Source organism: Bufo gargarizans, chromosome 3 (assembly GCF_014858855.1).
Source record: "Bufo gargarizans isolate SCDJY-AF-19 chromosome 3, ASM1485885v1, whole genome shotgun sequence".
NCBI classification, from domain to species: Eukaryota; Metazoa; Chordata; class Amphibia; order Anura; family Bufonidae; genus Bufo; species Bufo gargarizans.
Genome location: NC_058082.1, coordinates 298,291,801 through 298,314,026, shown reverse-complemented (window position 1 = coordinate 298,314,026; position 22,226 = coordinate 298,291,801).

Sequence of the window (22,226 nt, the reverse complement as noted above, 5' to 3'; positions counted from 1 at the left end):
GTCCATTGGCATATATTTAGGCCCAGCACACAGGCAGAGGAGAGAGGTCCCGTAACAGAGGATCTGGCTTCATGTCAGCAGAGAATTAGTCTGCATGTCATAGCAGAGAATGAGGCTTCACGTCAGCCACCACTGCAACAGTCCATTGGCATATATTTAGGCCCAGCACCCAGGCAGAGGAGAGAGGTCCCGTAACAGACAATCTGGCTTCATGTCAGCAGAGAATCAGTCTTTATGTCATAGCAGAGAATCAGGCTTCACGTCACCCACCACTGTAAGAGTCCATTTTCATAAATTTAGGCCCAGCACCCAGACAGAGGAGAGAGGTCCCGTAACAGAGGATCTGGCTTCATGTCAGCAGAGAATCAGTCTGCATGTCATAGCAGAGAATCAGGCTTCACGTCACCCACCACTGCAACAGTCCATTGTCATAAATTTAGGCCCAGCACCCAGGCAGAGGAGAGAGGTCCCGTAACAGAGGATCTGGCTTCATGTCAGCAGAGAATCAGTCTGCATGTCATAGCAGAGAATCAGGCTTCACGTCACCCACCACTGCAACAGTCCATTGTCATAAATTTAGGCCCAGCACCCAGGCAGAGGAGAGAGGTCCCGTAACAAACAATCTGGCTTCAAGTCAGCAGAGAATTAGTCTGCATGTCATAGCAGAGAATGAGGCTTCACGTCAGCCACCACTGCAACAGTCCATTGGCATATATTTAGGCCCAGCACCCAGGCAGAGGAGAGAGGTACCGTAACAGACAATCTGGCTTCATGTCAGCAGAGAATTAGTCTGCATGTCATAGCAGAGAATGAGGTTTCACGTCAGCCACCACTGCAACAGTCCATTGGCATATATTTAGGCCCAGCACCCTGGCAGAGGAGAGAGGTCCCGTAACAGACAATCTGGCTTCATGTCAGCAGAGAATCAGTCTTCATATCATAGCAGAGAATCAGGCTTCACGTCAGCCACCAGTGCAACAGTCCATTGGCATATATTTAGGCCCAGCACACAGGCAGAGGAGAGAGGTCCCGTAACAGAGGATCTGGCTTCATGTCAGCAGAGAATTAGTCTGCATGTCATAGCAGAGAATGAGGCTTCACGTCAGCCACCACTGCAACAGTCCATTGGCATATATTTAGGCCCAGCACCCAGGCAGAGGAGAGAGGTCCCGTAACAGACAATCTGGCTTCATGTCAGCAGAGAATCAGTCTTTATGTCATAGCAGAGAATCAGGCTTCACGTCACCCACCACTGTAAGAGTCCATTTTCATAAATTTAGGCCCAGCACCCAGGCAGAGGAGAGAGGTCCCGTAACAGAGGATCTGGCTTCATGTCAGCAGAGAATCAGTCTGCATGTCATAGCAGAGAATCAGGCTTCACGTCAGCCACCACTGCAACAGTCCATTGGCATATATTTAGGCCCAGCACACAGGCAGAGGAGAGAGGTCCCGTAACAGAGGATCTGGCTTCATGTCAGCAGAGAATTAGTCTGCATGTCATAGCAGAGAATGAGGCTTCACGTCAGCCACCACTGCAACAGTCCATTGGCATATATTTAGGCCCAGCACCCTGGCAGAGGAGAGAGGTCCCGTAACAGACAATCTGGCTTCATGTCAGCAGAGAATCAGTCTTCATATCATAGCAGAGAATCAGGCTTCACGTCAGCCACCAGTGCAACAGTCCATTGGCATATATTTAGGCCCAGCACACAGGCAGAGGAGAGAGGTCCCGTAACAGAGGATCTGGCTTCATGTCAGCAGAGAATTAGTCTGCATGTCATAGCAGAGAATGAGGCTTCACGTCAGCCACCACTGCAACAGTCCATTGGCATATATTTAGACCCAGCACCCAGGCAGAGGAGAGAGGTCCCGTAACAGACAATCTGGCTTCATGTCAGCAGAGAATCAGTCTTTATGTCATAGCAGAGAATCAGGCTTCACGTCACCCACCACTGTAAGAGTCCATTTTCATAAATTTAGGCCCAGCACCCAGGCAGAGGAGAGAGGTCCCGTAACAGAGGATCTGGCTTCATGTCAGCAGAGAATCAGTCTGCATGTCATAGCAGAGAATCAGGCTTCACGTCAGCCACCACTGCAACAGTCCATTGTCATAAATTTAGGCCCAGCACCCAGGCAGAGGAGAGAGGTCCCGTAACAGACAATCTGGCTTCATGTCAGCAGAGAATTAGTCTGCATGTCATAGCAGAGAATGAGGCTTCACGTCACCCACCACTGCAACAGTCCATTGGCATATATTTAGGCCCAGCACCCAGGCAGAGGAGAGAGGTCCCGTAACAGACAATCTGGCTTCATGTCAGCAGAGAATTAGTCTGCATGTCATAGCAGAGAATGAGGCTTCACGTCAGCCACCACTGCAACAGTCCATTGGCATATATTTAGGCCCAGCACCCAGGCAGAGGAGAGAGGTCCCGTAACAGACAATCTGGCTTTATGTCAGCAGAGAATCAGTCTTCATGTCATAGCAGAGAATCAGGCTTCACGTCACCCACCACTGCAACAGTCCATTGTCATAAATTTGGGCCCAGCACCCAGGCAGAGGAGAGAGGTCCCGTAACAGAGGATCTGGCTTAATGTCAGCAGAGAATCAGTCTGCATGTCATAGCAGAGAATCAGGCTTCACGTCACCCAACATTGGAACAGTCCATTGGCATATATTTAGGCCCCGGCACCCAGACAGAGGAGAGGTTCATTCAACTTTGGGTAGCCTCGCAATATAATGGTAAAATGAAAATAAAAATAGGATTGAATGAGGAAATGCCCTGGAGTCCAATAATATATGGTTAAGGGGAGGTAGTTAATGTCTAATCTGGACAAGGGACGGACAGATCCTGTGGGATCCATGCCTGGTTCATTTTTAGGTACGTCAGCTTGTCCACATTGGCTGTAGACAGGCGGCTGCGTTTGTCTGTAATGACGCCCCCTGCCGTGCTGAATACACGTTCAGACAAAACGCTGGCCGCCGGGCAGGCCAGCACCTCCAAGGCATAAAAGGCTAGCTCTGGCCACGTGGACAATTTAGAGACCCAGAAGTTGAATAGGGGCCGAACCATCAGTCAGTACGTGGAGGGGTGTGCACATGTACTGTTCCACCATGTTAGTGAAATGTTGCCTCCTGCTAACACGTTGCGTATCAGGTGGTGGTGCAGTTAGCTGTGGCGTGTTGACAAAAGTTTTCCACATCTCTGCCATGCTAACCCTGCCCTCAGAGGAGCTGGCCGTGACACAGCTGCCTTGGCGACCTCTTGCTCCTCCTCTGCCTTGGCCTTGGGCTTCCACTTGTTCCCCTGTGACATTTGGGAATGCTCTCAGTAGCGCGTCTACCAACGTGCGCTTGTACTCGCGCATCTTTCCTATCACGCTCCAGTGCATGAAGTAAGGTGGGCACATTGTCTTTGTAGCGTGGATCCAGCAGGGTGGCAACCCAGTAGTCCGCACAGGTTAAAATGTGGGCAACTCTGCTGTCGTTGCGCAGGCACTGCAGCATGTAGTCGCTCATGTGTGCCAGGCTGCCCAGGGGTAAGGACAAGCTGTCCTCTGTGGGAGGCGTATCGTCATTGTCCTGCCTTTCCCCCCAGCCACGCACCAGTGATGGACCCGAGCTGCGTTGGGTGCCACCCCGCTGTGACCATGCTTCATCCTCATCCTCCTCCACCTCCTCCTCATCCTCGTCCTCCTCGTCCTCCAGTAGTGGGCCCTGGCTGGCCACATTTGTACCTGGCCTCTGCTGTTGCCAAAAACCTCCCTCTGAGTCACTTCGAAGAGACTGGCCTGAAAGTGCTAAAAATGACCCCTCTTCCTCCTCCTCCTCCTCCTCCTGGGCCACCTCCTCTTCCATCATCGCCCTAAGTGTTTTCTCAAGGAGACATAGAAGTGGTATTGTAACGCTGATAACGGCGTCATCGCCACTAGGCCATGTTGGTGGAGTACTCGAAACAGCGCAACAGGGCACACAGGTCTCGCATGGAGGCCCAGTCATTGGTGGTGAAGTGGTGCTGTTCTGTAGTGCGACTGACCCGTGCGTGCTGCAGCTGAAACTCCACTATGGCCTGCTGCTGCTCGCACAGTCTGTCCAGCATGTGCAAGGTGGAGTTCCACCTGGTGGGCACGTCGCATATGAGGCGGTGAGCGGGAAGGCCGAAGTTACGCTGTAGCGCAGACAGGCGAGCAGCAGCAGGATGTGAACGCCGGAAGCGCGAACAGACGGCCCGCACTTTATGCAGCAGCTCTGACATGTCGGGGTAGTTGTGAATGAACTTCTGCACCACCAAATTCAGCACATGCGCCAAGCAAGGGATGTGCGTCAAATTGGCTAGTCCCAGAGCTGCAACGAGATTTCGCCCATTATCACACACCACCAGGCCGGGCTTGAGGCTCACCGGCAGCAACCACTCGTCGGTCTGTTGTTCTATACCCCGCCACAACTCCTGTGCGGTGTAGGGGCCTGTCCCCCAAACATATGAGTTTCAGAATGGCCTGCTGACGTTTACCCCGGGCTGTGCTGAAGTTGGTGGTGAAGGTGTGTGGCTGACTGGATGAGCAGGTGGAAGAAGAGGAGGAGGAAGCCAGAGAAGGAGGAGGTGGCAACAGGAGGCAAAGAATGTTGCCCTGCGATCCTTGGCGGCGGAAGGACGTGCGCCAAACAGCTCTCCGCCTGGGGCCCAGCTGCCACTACATTTACCCAGTGTGCAGTTAGGGAGATATAGCGTCCCTGGCCGTGCTTACTGGTCCACGTATCTGTGGTTAGGTGGACCTTGCTACAGATGGCGTTGCGCAGTGCACACTTGATTTTATCGGATACTTGGTTGTGCAGGGAAGGCACGGCTCTCTTGGAGAAGTAGTGGCGGCTGGGAACAACATACTGTGGGACAGCAAGCGACATGAGCTGTTTGAAGCTGTCTGTGTCCACCAGCCTAAATGACAGCATTTCATAGGCCAGTAGTTTAGAAATGCTGGCATTCAGGGCCAGGGATCGAGGGTGGCTAGGTGGGAATTTACGCTTTCTCTCAAATGTTTGTGAGATGGAGAGCTGAACGCTGGCGTGTGACATGGTTGAGACGCTTGGTGACGGAGGTGGTGGTGGTGTTGGTGGTACATCCCCTGTTTGCTGGGCGGCAGGTGCCAACGTTCCTCCAGAGGCGGAGGAAGAGGCCGAGGCGGCAGCAGCAGAAGAGGCCGAGGCGGCAGCAGCAGAAGAGGTAGCAGGGGGAGCCTGAGTGACTTCCTTGGTTTTAAGGTGTTTACTCCACTGCAGTTCATGCTTTGCATGCAGGTGCCTGGTCATGCAGGTTGTGCTCAGGTTCAGAACGTTAATGCCTCGCTTCAGGCTCTGATGGCACAGCGTGCAAACCACTCGGGTCTTGTCGTCAGCACATTGTTTGAAGAAGTGCCATGCCAGGGAACTCCTTGAAGCTGCCTTTGGGGTGCTCGGTCCCAGATGGCGGCGGTCAGTAGCAGGCGGAGTCTCTTGGCGGCGGGTGTTCTGCTTTTGCCCACTGCTCCCTCTTTTGCTACGCTGTTGGCTCGGTCTCACCACTGCCTCTTCCTCCGAACTGTGAAAGTCAGTGGCACGACCTTCATTCCATGTGGGGTCTAGGACCTCATCGTCCCCTGCATCGTCTTCCACCCAGTCTTGATCCCTGACCTCCTGTTCAGTCTGCACACTGCAGAAAGACGCAGCAGTTGGCACCTGTGTTTCGTCATCATCAGAGACATGCTGAGGTGGTATTCCCATGTCCTCATCATCAGGAAACATAAGTGGTTGTGCGTCAGTGCATTCTATGTCTTTCACCGCTGGGGAAGGGCTAGGTGGATGCCCTTGGGAAACCCTGCCAGCGGAGTCTTCAAACAGCATAAGAGACTGCTGCATAACTTGAGGCTGAGACAGTTTCCCTGGTATGCATGGGGGTGATGTGACAGACTGATGGGGTTGGTTTTCAGGCGCCATCTGTGCGCTTTCTGCAGAAGACTGGGTGGGAGATAATGTGAACGTGCTGGATCCACTGTCGGCCACCCAATTGACTAATGCCTGTACCTGCTCAGGCCTTACCATCCTTAGAACGGCATTGGGCCCCACCATATATCGCTGTAAATTCTGGCGGCTACTGGGACCTGAGGTAGTTGGTACACTAGGACGTGTGGATGTGGCAGAACGGCCACGTCCTCTCCCAGCACCAGAGGGTCCACTAACACCACCACGACCATGTCCACGTCCGCGTCCCTTACTAGATGTTTTCCTCATTGTTATGGTTCACCACAACAACAAAAATATTATTTGGCCCAATGTATTGTATTCAAATTCAGCGGGATATAAATTTGAGGCCTAGTATTTAGGCGCTGGGTGACCGGTATGGATTTAGTGACAGAATTAGACTTGGAAATGCACAGTAGCGTGTGTGTGAAGTTATTCTGAATGACCCTATGTGCACCTTGAATATTATATACCTTTTTAGGGATAGATTTCAAATAGCTCTGATATAGCAGAAACCACTAAATTATGAAATTGCTAAATTGGGAAGTGTATTTCAACCCAGAACAAAAAATGTGCTTTGACAGACACTAAATAACTTTCCCAGCCACAACAGTACAGCGGTAACGAGAGATTTAGCGGGATATAAATTTGAGGCCTAGTATTTAGGCGCTGGGTGACCGGTATGGATTTACTAACAGAATTAGACTTGGAAATGCACAGTAGCGTGTGTGTGAAGTTATTCTGAATGACCTTATGTGCACCTTGAATATTATATACCCTTTTAGGGATAGATTTCAAATAGCTCTGATATAGCAGAAACCACTAAATTATGAAATTGCTAAATTGGGAATTGTATTTCAACCCAGAACAAAAAATGTGCTTTGACGGACACTAAATAACTTTCCCATCCACAACAGGACAGCGGTAACGAGAGATTTAGCGGGATATAAATTTGAGGACTAGTATTTAGGCGCTGGGTGACCGGTATGGATTTACTAACAGAATTAGACTTGGAAATGCACAGTAGCGTGTGTGTGAAGTTATTCTGAATGACCCTATGTGCACCTTGAATATTATATACCCTTTTAGGGATAGATTTCAAATAGCTCTGATATAGCAGAAACCACTAAATTATGAAATTGCTAAATTGGGAATTGTATTTCAACCCAGAACAAAAAATGTGCTTTGACAGACACTAAATAACTTTCCCAGCCACAACAGTACAGCGGTAACGAGAGATTTAGCGGGATATAAATTTGAGGCCTAGTATTTAGGCGCTGGGTGACCGGTATGGATTTACTAACAGAATTAGACTTGGAAATGCACAGTAGCGTGTGTGTGAAGTTATTCTGAATGACCCTATGTGCACCTTGAATATTATATACCCTTTTAGGGATAGATTTCAAATAGCTCTGATATAGCAGAAACCACTAAATTATGAAATTGCTAAATTGGGAATTGTATTTCAACCCAGAACAAAAAATGTGCTTTGACGGACACTAAATAACTTTCCCATCCACAACAGGACAGCGGTAACTAGAGATTTAGCGGGATATAAATTTGAGGCCTAGTATTTAGGCGCTGGGTGACCGGTATGGATTTACTAACAGAATTAGACTTGGAAATGCACAGTAGCGTGTGTGTGAAGTTATTCTGAATGACCCTATGTGCACCTTGAATATTATATACCCTTTTAGGGATAGATTTCAAATAGCTCTGATATAGCAGAAACCACTAAATTATGAAATTGCTAAATTGGGAATTGTATTTCAACCCTGAACAAAAAATGTGCTTTGACGGACACTAAATAACTTGCCCAGCCACAACAGTACAGCGGTAACGACAGATTTAGCGGGATATAAATTTGAGGCCTAGTATTTAGGCGCTAGGTGACCGGTATGGATTTAGTGACAGAATTAGACTTGGAAATGCACAGTAGCGTGTGTGTGAAGTTATTCTGAATGACCCTATGTGCACCTTGAATATTATATACCCTTTTAGGGATAGATTTCAAATAGCTCTGATATAGCAGAAACCACTAAATTATGAAATTGCTAAATTGGGAATTGTATTTCAACCCAGAACAAAAAATGTGCTTTGACGGACACTAAATAACTTTCCCATCCACATCAGGACAGCGGTAACGAGAGATTTAGCGGGATATAAATTTGAGGCCTAGTATTTAGGCGCTGGGTGACCGGTATGGATTTAGTGACAGAATTAGACTTGGAAATGCACAGTAGCGTGTGTGTGAAGTTATTCTGAATGACCCTATGTGCACCTTGAATATTATATACCCTTTTAGGGATAGATTTCAAATAGCTCTGATATAGCAGAAACCACTAAATTATGAAATTGCTAAATTGGGAATTGTATTTCAACCCAGAACAAAAAATGTGCTTTGCCGGACACTAAATAACTTTCCCAGCCACAACAGTACAGCGGTAACGAGAGATTTAGCGGGATATAAATTTGAGGCCTAGTATTTAGGCGCTGGGTGACCGGTATGGATTTACTAACAGAATTAGACTTGGAAATGCACAGTAGCGTGTGTGTGAAGTTATTCTGAATGACTCTATGTGCACCTTGAATATTATATACCCTTTTAGGGATAGATTTCAAATAGCTCTGATATAGCAGAAACCACTAAATTATGAAATTGCTAAATTGGGAATTGTATTTCAACCCAGAACAAAAAATGTGCTTTGACGGACACTAAATAACTTTCCCATCCACAACAGGACAGCGGTAACGAGAGATTTAGCGGGATATAAATTTGAGGCCTAGTATTTAGGCGCTGGGTGACCGGTATGGATTTACTAACAGAATTAGACTTGGAAATGCACAGTAGCGTGTGTGTGAAGTTATTCTGAATGACCCTATGTGCACCTTGAATATTATATACCCTTTTAGGGATAGATTTCAAATAGCTCTGATATAGCAGAAACCACTAAATTATGAAATTGCTAAATTGGGAATTGTATTTCAACCCAGAACAAAAAATGTGCTTTGACGGACACTAAATAACTTTCCCATCCACAACAGGACAGCAGTAACGAGAGATTTAGCGGGATATAAATTTGAGGCCTAGTATTTAGGCGCTGGGTGACCGGTATGGATTTACTAACAGAATTAGACTTGGAAATGCACAGTAGCGTGTGTGTGAAGTTATTCTGAATGACCCTATGTGCACCTTGAATATTATATACCCTTTTAGGGATAGATTTCAAATAGCTCTGATATAGCAGAAACCACTAAATTATGAAATTGCTAAATTGGGAATTGTATTTCAACCCTGAACAAAAAATGTGCTTTGACGGACACTAAATAACTTGCCCAGCCACAACAGTACAGCGGTAACGAGAGATTTAGCGGGATATAAATTTGAGGCCTAGTATTTAGGCGCTGGGTGACCGGTATGGATTTAGTGACAGAATTAGACTGGGATATGGCCAAAAAATAACCACACTATTGCTGGTTAAATGCACTTGGTGTGACAGCTTGACCAACCACACTAATGAGGGTTAAATGCACTTGGTGACGGGCGCAGCTTGCCCCTGATGTAGTTTATATATGGCCAAAAAATGAACAGACAATTGCTGGTTAAATGCACTAGGTGTGACAGCTTCACCCTGATGTAGGCTTTAGCCAAAAAACAACTACACCATTGAGGGTTAAATGCACTTGGTGACAGGCGCAGCTTGCCCCTGATGTAGTATATGGCCAAAAAATGAACAGACTATTGCTGGTTAAATGCACTTGGTGTGACAGCTTGACCAACCACACTACTGAGGGTTAAATGCACTTGGTGACGGGCGCAGCTTGCCCCTGATGTAGTATATGGCCAAAAAATGAACAGACTATTGCTGGTTAAATGCACTTGGTGTCACAGCTTGACCAACCACACTACTGAGGGTTAAATGCACTTGGTGATGGGCGCAGCTTGCCCCTGATGTAGTATATGGCCAAAAAATGAACAGACTATTGCTGGTTAAATGCACTTGGTGACGGGCGCAGCTTGCCCCTGATTTAGTATATGGCCAAAAAATGAACAGACTATTGCTGGTTAAATGCACTTGGTGTGATAGCTTGACCAACCACACTACTGAGGGTTAAATGCAGTTGGTGACGGGCGCAGCTTGCCCCTGATGTAGTATATGGCCAAAAAATAAACAGACTATTGCTGGTTAAATGCACTTGGTGTGACAGCTTCACCCTGATGTAGGCTTTAGCCAAAAAACAACCACACCATTGAGGGTTAAATGCACTTGGTGACAGGCGCAGCTTGCCCCTGATGTAGTATATGGCCAAAAAATAAACAGACTATTGCTGGTTAAATGCACTTGGTGTGACAGCTTCACCCTGATGTAGGCTTTAGCCAAAAAACAACCACACCATTGAGGGTTAAATGCACTTGGTCGCAGCTTGGATGCACTTGGTCGCAGCACCGCACAAGACACAAAATGGCCGCTGATCACCCCAGAAAAAAGTGACTGACAAACGGTCTGGGCAGCCTAAAAACAGTGAGCAATTGAGTATCAGCAGCTCAATGATCCACAGCTGCAGATCGATCAATTAATCAAGTGCTTTGGAGGAGTTAATCAGCCTAATCTCGCCCTACTGTCGCAGCCGCAACCTCTCCCTACGCTAATCAGAGCAGAGTGACGGGCGGCGCTATGTGACTCCAGCTTAAATAGAGGCTGGGTCACATGGTGCTCTGGCCAATCACAGCCATGCCAATAGTAGGCATGGCTGTGATGGCCTCTTGGGGCAAGTAGTATGACGCTTGTTGATTGGCTGCTTTGCAGCCTTTCAAAAAAAGCCAAGAAAGCGTCACAAAAGCGCCAAGAAAGCGATGAACACCGAACCCGAACCCGGACTTTTACGAAGTTCGAGTTCGCTCATCCCTATTTGTAACACATGCAACAACCATTTTAGGAAAAATGATTCGTTATGAAGTACAATATTTCCTAAACTTTGGACTGAATTTCGCTTTAAATGCTTTGCTTTGCTCAACACTAAAAATCAAGCTAATACATGCTCAAAATATTATATTTTTTAGTCTGGACAAAATAGTTATTAGATACTAAACATGAACAAAATTTAGAGCACCTTGGAGTAGCCTTTTTTACTTTGTTAAAAAGTATTACACTTTTGCGTGTAAATTAATCATTTTTCTACCTGTTACATAAAAAAAAGTTCTTGTGCCCAAAGGCTTAGCAATAGCTTGAGATGAGTTCTACAGAAAATCTTCTGGGATCAGAACATAGAAAATTATTTTTGTCATTGCTTGCAGACACTGTTTAGTAGTTTTACCTTACAACATAATTTCGTCTCTTTCACAAGATGACTGGTTCAGTTCCTAATTAACTGCATGTAATCATTATCTGAAGATCCACTTTTTTACATTTTGTAAGGGGCCTAGATACCCATAATAAAAACGGGATCTAGGAGTTTGGGAAATGGGAAATAATTTGATTTTTGAAAGTACATTTTTCACCTGTTCCTTCATCAATTAAATAATGTCTTTTTCATTTATATTAACCTGTTGTGCAGTGTTTCAGGTAATGTGTAATTTGAATCTAAGGTGTCATGCACATGGTAGAGCTATGTGCGATGTGCCTTTCCAACAGAATATACGTAGCTAAGGTTCTGCACTATGAGGCTGTAGGTACTTTGTAGGATAGGTACTATTGGAGTAATTTATCAAACTGGTGTAATGTAGAACAGAACAGAAAATTAGTGGCTCAATCAGTGTGATAAATATCGGTGTGGTGCTCACCCCTCGACACACCCAAAGTCGAACGAAAATTGAAATAGTAAGAGTAGGGGGGAACTCTACTACCTGGAACCAGATGGGCAAGAATATATATTTTTGTAAAAGTAAAAAATAAAATGTATTCAAGCAACATTCCATATATGTGAATACTTCAATCAATATTATATATGACTAAGTCAACCTAGTATTCTAATAGTAGAAAATAATAAATAATAAATAAATGGAAAAATAAAAATAGGAATAAAAACAATTAATAGTATACTGTATGTGATAAGGTTATAGCTAGAGTTGAGCGGACACCTGGATGTTCGGGTTCGAGAAGTTCGGCCGAACTTCCCGGAAATGTTCGGGTTCGGGATCCGAACCGGATCTGGACTTCGTCCCGAACCCGAACCCCATTGAAGTCAATGGGGACCCGAACTTTTCGGCACTAAAAAGGCTGTAAAACAGCCCAGGAAAGGGCTAGAGGGCTGCAAAAGGCAGCAACATGTAGGTAAATCCCCTGCAAACAAATGTGGATAGGGAAATGAAATAAAATTAAAATTAAATAAATAAAAATTGACCAAAATCAATTGGAGAGAGGTCCCATAGCAGAGAATATGGCTTCACGTCACCCACCACTGGAACAGTCCATTCTCAGATATTTAGGCCCCGGCACCCAAGCAGAGGAGAGAGGTCCCGTAACAGAGAATCTGTCTTCGTGTCAGCAGAGAATCAGTCTGCATGTCATAGCAGAGAATCAGGCTTCACGTCAGCCACCACTGCAACAGTCCATTTTCATAAATTTAGGCCAAGCACCCAGGCAGAGGAGAGAGGTCCCGTAACACAAAATCTGGCTTCATGTCAGCAGAGAATCAGTCTTCATATCATAGCAGAGAATCAGGCTTCACGTCAGCCACCACTGCAACAGTCCATTTTCATAAATTTAGGCCCAGCACCCAGGCAGAGGAGAGAGATCCCGTAACAGACAATCTGGCTTCATGTCAGCAGAGAATCAGTCTTCATATCATAGCAGAGAATCAGGCTTCACGTCACCCACCACTGCAACAGTCCATTTTCATAAATTTAGGCCCAGCACCCAGGCAGAGGAGAGAGGTCCCGTAACAGACAATCTGGCTTCATGTCGGCAAAGAATCAGTCTGCAAGTCCTAGCAGAGAATCAGGCTTCACGTCACCCACCACTGTAACAGTCCATTTTCATAAATTTAGGCCCAGCATCCAGGCAGAGGAGAGAGGTCCCGTAACAGACAATCTGGCTTCATGTCAGCAGAGAATCAGTATTCATGTCATAGCAGAGAATCAGGCTTCACGTCACCCACCACTGTAACAGTCCATTTTCATAAATTTAGGCCCAGCACCCAGGCAGAGGAGAGAGGTCCCGTAACAGAGGATCTGGCTTCATGTCAGCAGAGAATCAGTCTGCATGTCCTAGCAGAGAATCAGGCTTCACGTCAGCCACCACTGCAACAGTCCATTTTCATAAATTTAGGCCCAGCACCCAGGCAGAGGAGAGAGGTCCCGTAACAGACAATCTGGCTTCATGTCAGCAGAGAATCAGTCTGCATGTCATAGCAGAGAATCAGGCTTCACGTCAGCCACCACTGTAACAGTCCATTTTCATAAATTTAGGCCCAGCACCCAGGCAGAGGAGAGAGGTCCCGTAACACAGAATCTGGCTTCATGTCAGCAGAGAATCAGTCTTCATATCATAGCAGAGAATCAGGCTTCACGTCAGCCCACCACTGCAACAGTCCATTGTACATAATTTAGGCCCAGCACCCAGGCAGAGGAGAGAGGTCCCCATAACAGACAATCTGGCTTCATGTCAGCAGAGAATCAGTCTTCATATCATAGCAGAGAATCAGGCTTCACGTCAGCCACCACTGCAACAGTCCATTTTCATAAATTTAGGCCCAGCACCCAGGCAGAGGAGAGAGGTCCCGTAACAGAGGAATCTGGCTTCATGTCAGCAGAGAATTAGTCTGCATGTCATAGCAGAGAATCAGGCTTCACGTCAGCCACCAATGCAACAGTCCATTGTCAGATATTTAGGCCCAGCACCCAGGCAGAGGAGAGAGGTCCCATAACAGACAATCTGGCTTCATGTCAGCAGAGAATCAGTCTTCATATCATAGCAGAGAATCAGGCTTCACGTCACCCACCACTGCATCAGTCCATTTTCATAAATTTAGGCCCAGCACCCAGGCAGAGGAGAGAGGTCCCGTAACAGACAATCTGGCTTCATGTCAGCAGAGAATCAGTCTTCATATCATAGCAGAGAATCAGGCTTCATGTCACCCACCACTGCAACAGTCCATTTTCATAAAATTAGGCCAGCACCCAGGCAGAGGAGAGAGGTCCCGTAACAGACAATATGGCTTCATGTCAGCTGAGAATCAGTGTTCATATCATAGCAGAGAATCAGGCTTCACGTCAGCCACCACTGCAACAGTCCATTGTCAGATATTTAGGCCCAGCACCCAGGCAGAGGAGAGAGGTCCTGTGACAGACAATCTGGCTTCATGTCGGCAGAGAATCAGTCTGCATGTCCTAGCAGAGAATCAGGCTTCACGTCAGCCACCACTGCAACAGTCCATTTTCATAAATTTAGGCCCAGCACCCAGGCAGTGGAGAGAGGTCCCGTAACAGACAATCTGGCTTCATGTCGGCAGAGAATCAGTCTGCATGTCCTAGCAGAGAATCAGGCTTCACGTCAGCCACCACTGCAACAGTCCATTTTCATAAATTTATGCCCAGCACCCAGGCAGAGGAGAGAGGTCCCGTAACAGACAATCTGGCTTCATGTCAGCAGAGAATTAGTCTGCATGTCATAGCAGAGAATCAGGCTTCACGTCACCCAACATTGGAACAGTCCATTGGCATATATTTAGGCCCAGCACACAGGCAGAGGAGAGAGGTCCCGTAACAGAGGATCTGTCTTCATGTCAGCAGAGAATTAGTCTGCATGTCATACCAGAGAATCAGGCTTCACGTCAGCCACCAATGCAACAGTCCATTGTCAGATATTTAGGCCCAGCACCCAGGCAGAGGAGAGAGGTCCTATAACAGACAATCTGGCTTCATGTCAGCAGAGAATCAGTCTTCATATCATAGCAGAGAATCAGGCTTCACGTCAGCCACCAATGCAACAGTCCATTGTCAGATATTTAGGCCCAGCACCCAGGCAGAGGAGAGAGGTCCCATAACAGACAATCTGGCTTCACGTCAGCAGAGAATCAGTCTTCATATCATAGCAGAGAATCAGGCTTCACGTCAGCCACCAATGCAACAGTCCATTTTCATAAATTTAGGCCCAGCACCCAGGCAGAGGAGAGAGGTCCCGTAACAGAGGATCTGGCTTCATGTCAGCAGAGAATTAGTTTGCATGTCATAGCAGAAAATCAGGCTTCACGTCAGCCACCACTGCAACAGTCCATTGTCAGATATTTAGGCCAAGCACCCAGGCAGAGGAGAGAGGTCCCGTAACAGACAATCTGGCTTCATGTCAGCAGAGAATCAGTCTTCATATAATAGCAGAGAATCAGGCTTCACGTCAGCCACCACTGCAACAGTCCATTGTCAGATATTAAGGCCCAGCACCCAGGCAGAGGAGAGAGGTCCCCTAACAGAGGATCTGGCTTCATGTCAGCAGAGAATTAGTCTGCATGTCATAGCAGAGAATCAGGCTTCACATCAGCCACCAATGCAACAGTCCATTGTCAGATATTTAGGCCCAGCACCCAGGCAGAGGAGAGAGGTCCCATAACAGAAAATCTGGCTTCATGTCAGCAGAGAATCAGTCTTCATATCATAGCAGAGAATTAGGCTTCACATCACCCACCACTGCATCAGTCCATTTTCATAAATTTAGGCCCAGCACCCAGGCAGAGGAGAGAGGTCCCGTAACAGACAATCTGGCTTCATGTCAGCAGAGAATCAGTCTTCATATCATAGCAGAGAATCAGGCTTCACGTCACCCACCACTGTAACTGTCCATTTTCATAAATTTATGCCAACACCCAGGCAGAGGAGAGAGGTCCCGTAACAGACAATCTGGCTTCATGTCGGCAGAGAATCAGTCTGCATGTCCTAGCAGAGAATCAGGCTTCACGTCAGCCACCACTGCAACAGTCCATTGTCAGATATTTAGGCCCAGCACCCAGGCAGAGGAGAGAGGTCCCGTAACAGACAATCTGGCTTCATGTCGGCAGAGAATCAGTCTGCATGTCCTAGCAGAGAATCAGGCTTCACGTCAGCCACCACTGCAACAGTCCATTTTCATAAATTTAGGCCCAGCACCCAGGCAGAGGAGAGAGGTCCCGTAACAGACAATCTGGCTTTATGTCAGCAGAGAATTAGTCTGCATGTCATAGCAGAGAATCAGGCTTCACGTCACCCAACATTGGAACAGTCCATTGGCATATATTTAGGCCCAGCACACAGGCAGAGGAGAGAGGTCCCGTAACAGAGGATCTGTCTTCATGTCAGCAGAGAATTAGTCTGCATGTCATAGCAGAGAATCAGGCTTCACGTCAGCCACCAATGCAACAGTCCATTGTCAGATATTTAGGCCCAGCACCCAGGCAGAGGAGAGAGGTCCCATAACAGACAATCTGGCTTCATGTCAGCAGAGAATCAGTCTTCATATCATAGCAGAGAATCAGGCTTCACGTCAGCCACCAATGCAACAGTCCATTGTCAGATATTTAGGCCCAGCACCCAGGCAGAGGAGAGAGGTCCCATAACAGACAATCTGGCTTCATGTCAGCAGAGAATTAGACTTCATATCATAGCAGAGAATCAGGCTTCACGTCAGCCACCAATGCAACAGTCCATTTTCATAAATTTAGGCCCAGCACCCAGGCAGAGGAGAGAGGTCCCGTAACAGAGGATCTGGCTTCATGTCAGCAGAGAATTAGTCTGCATGTCATAGCAGAAAATCAGGCTTCACGTCAGCCACCACTGCAACAGTCCATTGTCAGATATTTAGGCCCAGCCCCTAGGCAGAGGAGAGAGGTCCCGTAACAGACAATATGGCTTCATGTCAGCAGAGAATCAGTGTTCATATCATAGCAGAGAATCAGGCTTCACGTCAGCCACCACTGCAACAGTCCATTGTCAGATATTTAGGCCCAGCACCCAGGCAGAGGAGAGAGGTCCCGTAACAGAGGATCTGGCTTCATGTCAGCAGAGAATTAGTCTGCATGTCATCGCAGAGAATCAGACTTCACATCACCCAACATTGGAACAGTCCATTGGCATATATTTAGCCCCCGGCACCCAGACAGAGGAGAGGTTCATTCAACTTTGGGTAGCCTCGCAATATAATGGTAAAATGAAAATAAAAATAGGATTGAATAAGGAAGTGCCCTGGAGTACAATAATATATGGTTAAGGGGAGGAAGTTAATGTCTAATCTGGACAAGGGACGGACAGGTCCTGTGGGATCCATGCCTGGTTCATTTTTATGAACGTCAGCTTGTCCACATTGGCTGTAGACAGGCGGCTGCGTTTGTCTGTAATGACGCCCCCTGCCGTGCTGAATACACGTTCAGACAAAACGCTGGCCGCCGGGCAGGCCAGCACCTCCAAGGCATAAAAGGCTAGCTCTGGCCACGTGGACAATTTAGAGACCCAAAAGTTGAATGGGGCCGAACCATCAGTCAGTACGTGGAGGGGTGTGCACACGTACTGTTCCACCATGTTAGTGAAATGTTGCCTCCTGCTAACACGTTGCGTATCAGGTGGTGGTGCAGTTAGCTGTGGCGTGTTGACAAAAGTTTTCCACATCTCTGCCATGCTAACCCTGCCCTCAGAGGAGCTGGCCGTGACACAGCTGCCTTGGCGACCTCTTGCGCCTCCTCTGCCTTGGCCTTGGGCTTCCACTTGTTCCCCTGTGACATTTGGGAATGCTCTAAGTAGCGCGTCTACCAATGTGCGCTTGTACTCGCGCATCTTCCTATCACGCTCCAGTGCAGGAAGTAAGGTGGGCACATTGTCTTTGTAGCGTGGATCCAGCAGGGTGGCAACCCAGTAGTCCGCACACGTTAAAATGTGGGCAACTCTGCTGTCGTTGCGCAGGCACTGCAGCATGTAGTTGCTCATGTGTGCCAGGCTGCCCAGGGGTAAGGACTAGCTGTCCTCTGTGGGAGGCGTATCGTCATCGTCCTGCCTTTCCCCCCAGCCACGCACCAGTGATGGGCCCGAGCTGCGTTGGGTGCCACCCCGCTGTGACCATGCTTCATCCTCATCCTCCTCCACCTCCTCCTCATCCTCGTCCTCCAGTAGTGGGCCCTGGCTGGCCTCTGCTGTTGCAAAAAACCTCCCTCTGAGTCACTTCGAAGAGACTGGCCTGAAAGTGCTAAAAATGACCCCTCTTCCTCCTCCTCCTCCTCCTCCTGGGCCACCTCCTCTTCCATCATCGCCCTAAGTGTTTTCTCAAGGAGACATAGAAGTGGTATTGTAACGCTGATAACGGCGTCATCGCCACTGGCCATGTTGGTGGAGTACTCGAAACAGCGCAACAGGGCACACAGGTCTCGCATGGAGGCCCAGTCATTGGTGGTGAAGTGGTGCTGTTCCGCAGTGCGACTGACCCGTGCGTGCTGCAGCTGAAACTCCACTATGGCCTGCTGCTGCTCGCACAGTCTGTCCAGCATGTGCAAGGTGGAGTTCCACCTGGTGGGCACGTCGCATATGAGGCGGTGAGCGGGAAGGCCAAAGTTACGCTGTAGCGCAGACAGGCGAGCAGCGGCAGGATGTGAACGCCGGAAGCGCAAACAGACGGCCCGCACTTTATGCAGCAGCTCTGACATGTCGGGGTAGTTGTGAATGAACTTCTGCACCACCAAATTCAGCACATGCGCCAGGCAAGGGATGTGCGTCAAACCGGCTAGTCCCAGAGCTGCAACGAGATTTCGCCCATTATCGCACACCACCAGGCCGGGTTTGAGGCTCACCGGCAGCAACCACTCGTCGGTCTGTTGTTCTATACCCCGCCACAACTCCTGTGCGGTGTGGGGCCTGTCCCCCAAACATATGAGTTTCAGAATGGCCTGCTGACGTTTACCCCGGGCTGTGCTGAAGTTGGTGGTGAAGGTGTGTGGCTGACTGGATGAGCAGGTGGAAGAAGAGGAGGAGGAAGCCGAGAAGAAGAAGGTGGCAACAGGAGGCAAAGAATGTTGCCCTGCGATCCTTGGCGGCGGAAGGACGTGCGCCAAACAGCTCTCTGCCTGGGGCCCAGCTGCCACTACATTTACCCAGTGTGCAGTTAGGGAGATATAGCGTCCCTGGCCGTGCTTACTGGTCCACGTATCTGTGGTTAGGTGGACCTTGCTACAGATGGCGTTGCGCAGTGCACACTTGATTTTATCGGATACTTGGTTGTGCAGGGAAGGCACGGCTCTCTTGGAGAAGTAGTGGCGGCTGGGAACAACATACTGTGGGACAGCAAGCGACATGAGCTGTTTGAAGCTGTCTGTGTCCACCAGCCTAAATGACAGCATTTCATAGGCCAGTAGTTTAGAAATGCTGGCATTCAGGGCCAGGGATCGAGGGTGACTAGGTGGGAATTTACGCTTTCTCTCAAATGTTTGTGAGATGGAGAGCTGAACGCTGCCGTGTGACATGGTTGAGACGCTTGGTGACGGAGGTGGTGGTGGTGTTGGTGGTACATCCCCTGTTTGCTGGGCGGCAGGTGCCAACGTTCCTCCAGAGGCGGAGGAAGAGGCCGAGGCGGCAGCAGCAGAAGAGGCCGAGGCGGCAGCAGCAGAAGAGGTAGCAGGGGGAGCCTGAGTGACTTTCTTGGTTTTAAGGTGTTTACTCCACTGCAGTTCATGCTTTGTATGCAGGTGCCTGGTCATGCAGGTTGTGCTCAGGTTCAGAACGTTAATGCCTCGCTTCAGGCTCTGATGGCACAGCGTGCAAACCACTCGGGTCTTGTCGTCAGCACATTGTTTGAAGAAGTGCCATGCCAGGGAACTCCTTGAAGCTGCCTTTGGGGTGCCTCCTCCCAGATGGCGGCGGTCAGTAGCAGGCGGAGTCTCTTGGCGGCGGGTGTTCTGCTTTTGCCCACTGCTCCCTCTTTTGCTACGCTGTTGGCTCGGTCTCACCACTGCCTCTTCCTCCGAACTGTGAAAGTCAGTGGCACGACCTTCATTCCATGTGGGGTCTAGGACCTCATCGTCCCCTGCATCGTCTTCCACCCAGTCTTGATCCCTGACCTCCTGTTCAGTCTGCACACTGCAGAAAGACGCAGCAGTTGGCACCTGTGTTTCGTCATCATCAGAGACATGCTGAGGTGGTATTCCCATGTCCTCATCATCAGGAAACATAAGTGGTTGTGCGTCAGTGCAGTCTATGTCTTCCACCGCTGGGGAAGGGCTAGGTGGATTCCCTTGGGAAACCCTGCCAGCAGAGTCTTCAAACAGCATAAGAGACTGCTGCATAACTTGAGGCTCAGACAGTTTCCCTGATATGCATGGGGGTGATGTGACAGACTGATGGGGTTGGTTTTCAGGCGCCATCTGTGCGCTTTCTGCAGAAGACTGGGTGGGAGATAATGTGAACGTGCTGGATCCACTGTCGGCCACCCAATTGACTAATGCCTGTACCTGCTTATGCCTTACCATCCTTAGAACGGCATTGGGCCCAACCATATATCGCTGTAAATTCTGGCGGCTACTGGGACCTGAGGTAGTTGGTACACTAGGACGTGTGGATGTGGCAGAACGGCCACGTCCTCTCCCAGCACCAGAGGGTCCACTAACACCACCACGACCATGTCCACGTCCGCGTCCCTTACTAGTTGTTTTCCTCATTGTTATCGTTCACCGCAACAACAAAAATATTATTTGGCCCAATGTATTGTATTCAAATTCAGCTGAATATAAATTTGAGGCCTAGTATTTAGGCGCTGGGTGACCGGTATGGATTTACTGACAGAATTAGACTTGGAAATGCACAGTAGCGTGTGTGTGAAGTTATTCTGAATGACCCTATGTGCACCTTGAATATTATATACCCTTTAAGGGATAGATTTCAAATAGCTCTGATACAGCAGAAACCACTAAATTATGAAATTGCTAAATTGGGAATTGTATTTCAACCCAGAACAAAAAATGTGCTTTGACGGACACTAAATAACTTGCCCAGCCACAACAGTACAGCGGTAACGACAGATTTAGCGGGATATAAATTTGAGGCCTAGTATTTAGGCGCTGGGTGACCGGTATGGATTTACTGACAGAATTGGACTTGGAAATGCACAGTAGCGTGTGTGTGAAGTTATTCTGAATGACCCTATGTGCACCTTGAATATTATATACCCTTTTAGGGATAGATTTCAAATAGCTCTGATATAGCAGAAACCACTAAATTATGAAATTGCTAAATTGGGAATTGAATTTCAACCCAGAACAAAAAATGTGCTTTGACGGACACTAAATAACTTGCCCAGCCACAACAGTACAGCGGTAACGACAGATTTAGCGGGATATAAATTTTAGGCCTAGTATTTAGGCGCTGGGTGACCGGTATGGATTTACTGACAGAATTAGACTTGGAAATGCACAGTAGCGTGTGTGTGAAGTTATTCTGAATGACCCTATGTGCACCTTGAATATTATATACCCTTTTAGGGATAGATTTCAAATAGCTCTGATATAGCAGAAACCACTAAATTATGAAATTGCTAAATTGGGAATTGTATTTCAACCCAGAACAAAAAATGTGCTTTGATGGACACTAAATAACTTGCCCAGCCACAACAGTACAGCGGTAACGAGAGATTTAGCGGGATATAAATTTGAGGCCTAGTATTTAGGCACTGGGTGACCGGTATGGATTTACTGACAGAATTAGACTTGGAAATGCACAGTAGCGTGTGTGTGAAGTTATTCTGAATGACCCTATGTGCACCTTGAATATTATATACCCTTTTAGGGATAGATTTCAAATAGCTCTGATATAGCAGAAACCACTAAATTATGAAATTGCTAAATTGGGAATTGTATTTCAACCCAGAACAAAAAATGTGCTTTGACGGACACTAAATAACTTGCCCAGCCACAACAGTACTGCGGTAACGACAGATTTAGCGGGATATAAATTTGAGGCCTAGTATTTAGGCGCTGGGTGACCGGTATGGATTTACTGACAGAATTAGACTGGGATATGGCCAAAAAATAACCACACTATTGCTGGTTAAATGCACTTGGTGTGACAGCTTGACCAACCACACTACTGAGGGTTAAATGCACTTGGTGACAGGCGCAGCTTGCCCCTGATGTAGTATATGGCCAAAAAATGAACAGACTATTGCTGGTTAAATGCACTTGGTGTGACAGCTTGACCAACTACACTACCGAGGGTTAAATGCACTTAGTGACGGGCGCAGCTTGCCCCTGATGTAGTATATGGCCAAAAAATGAACAGACTATTACTGGTTAAATGCACTTG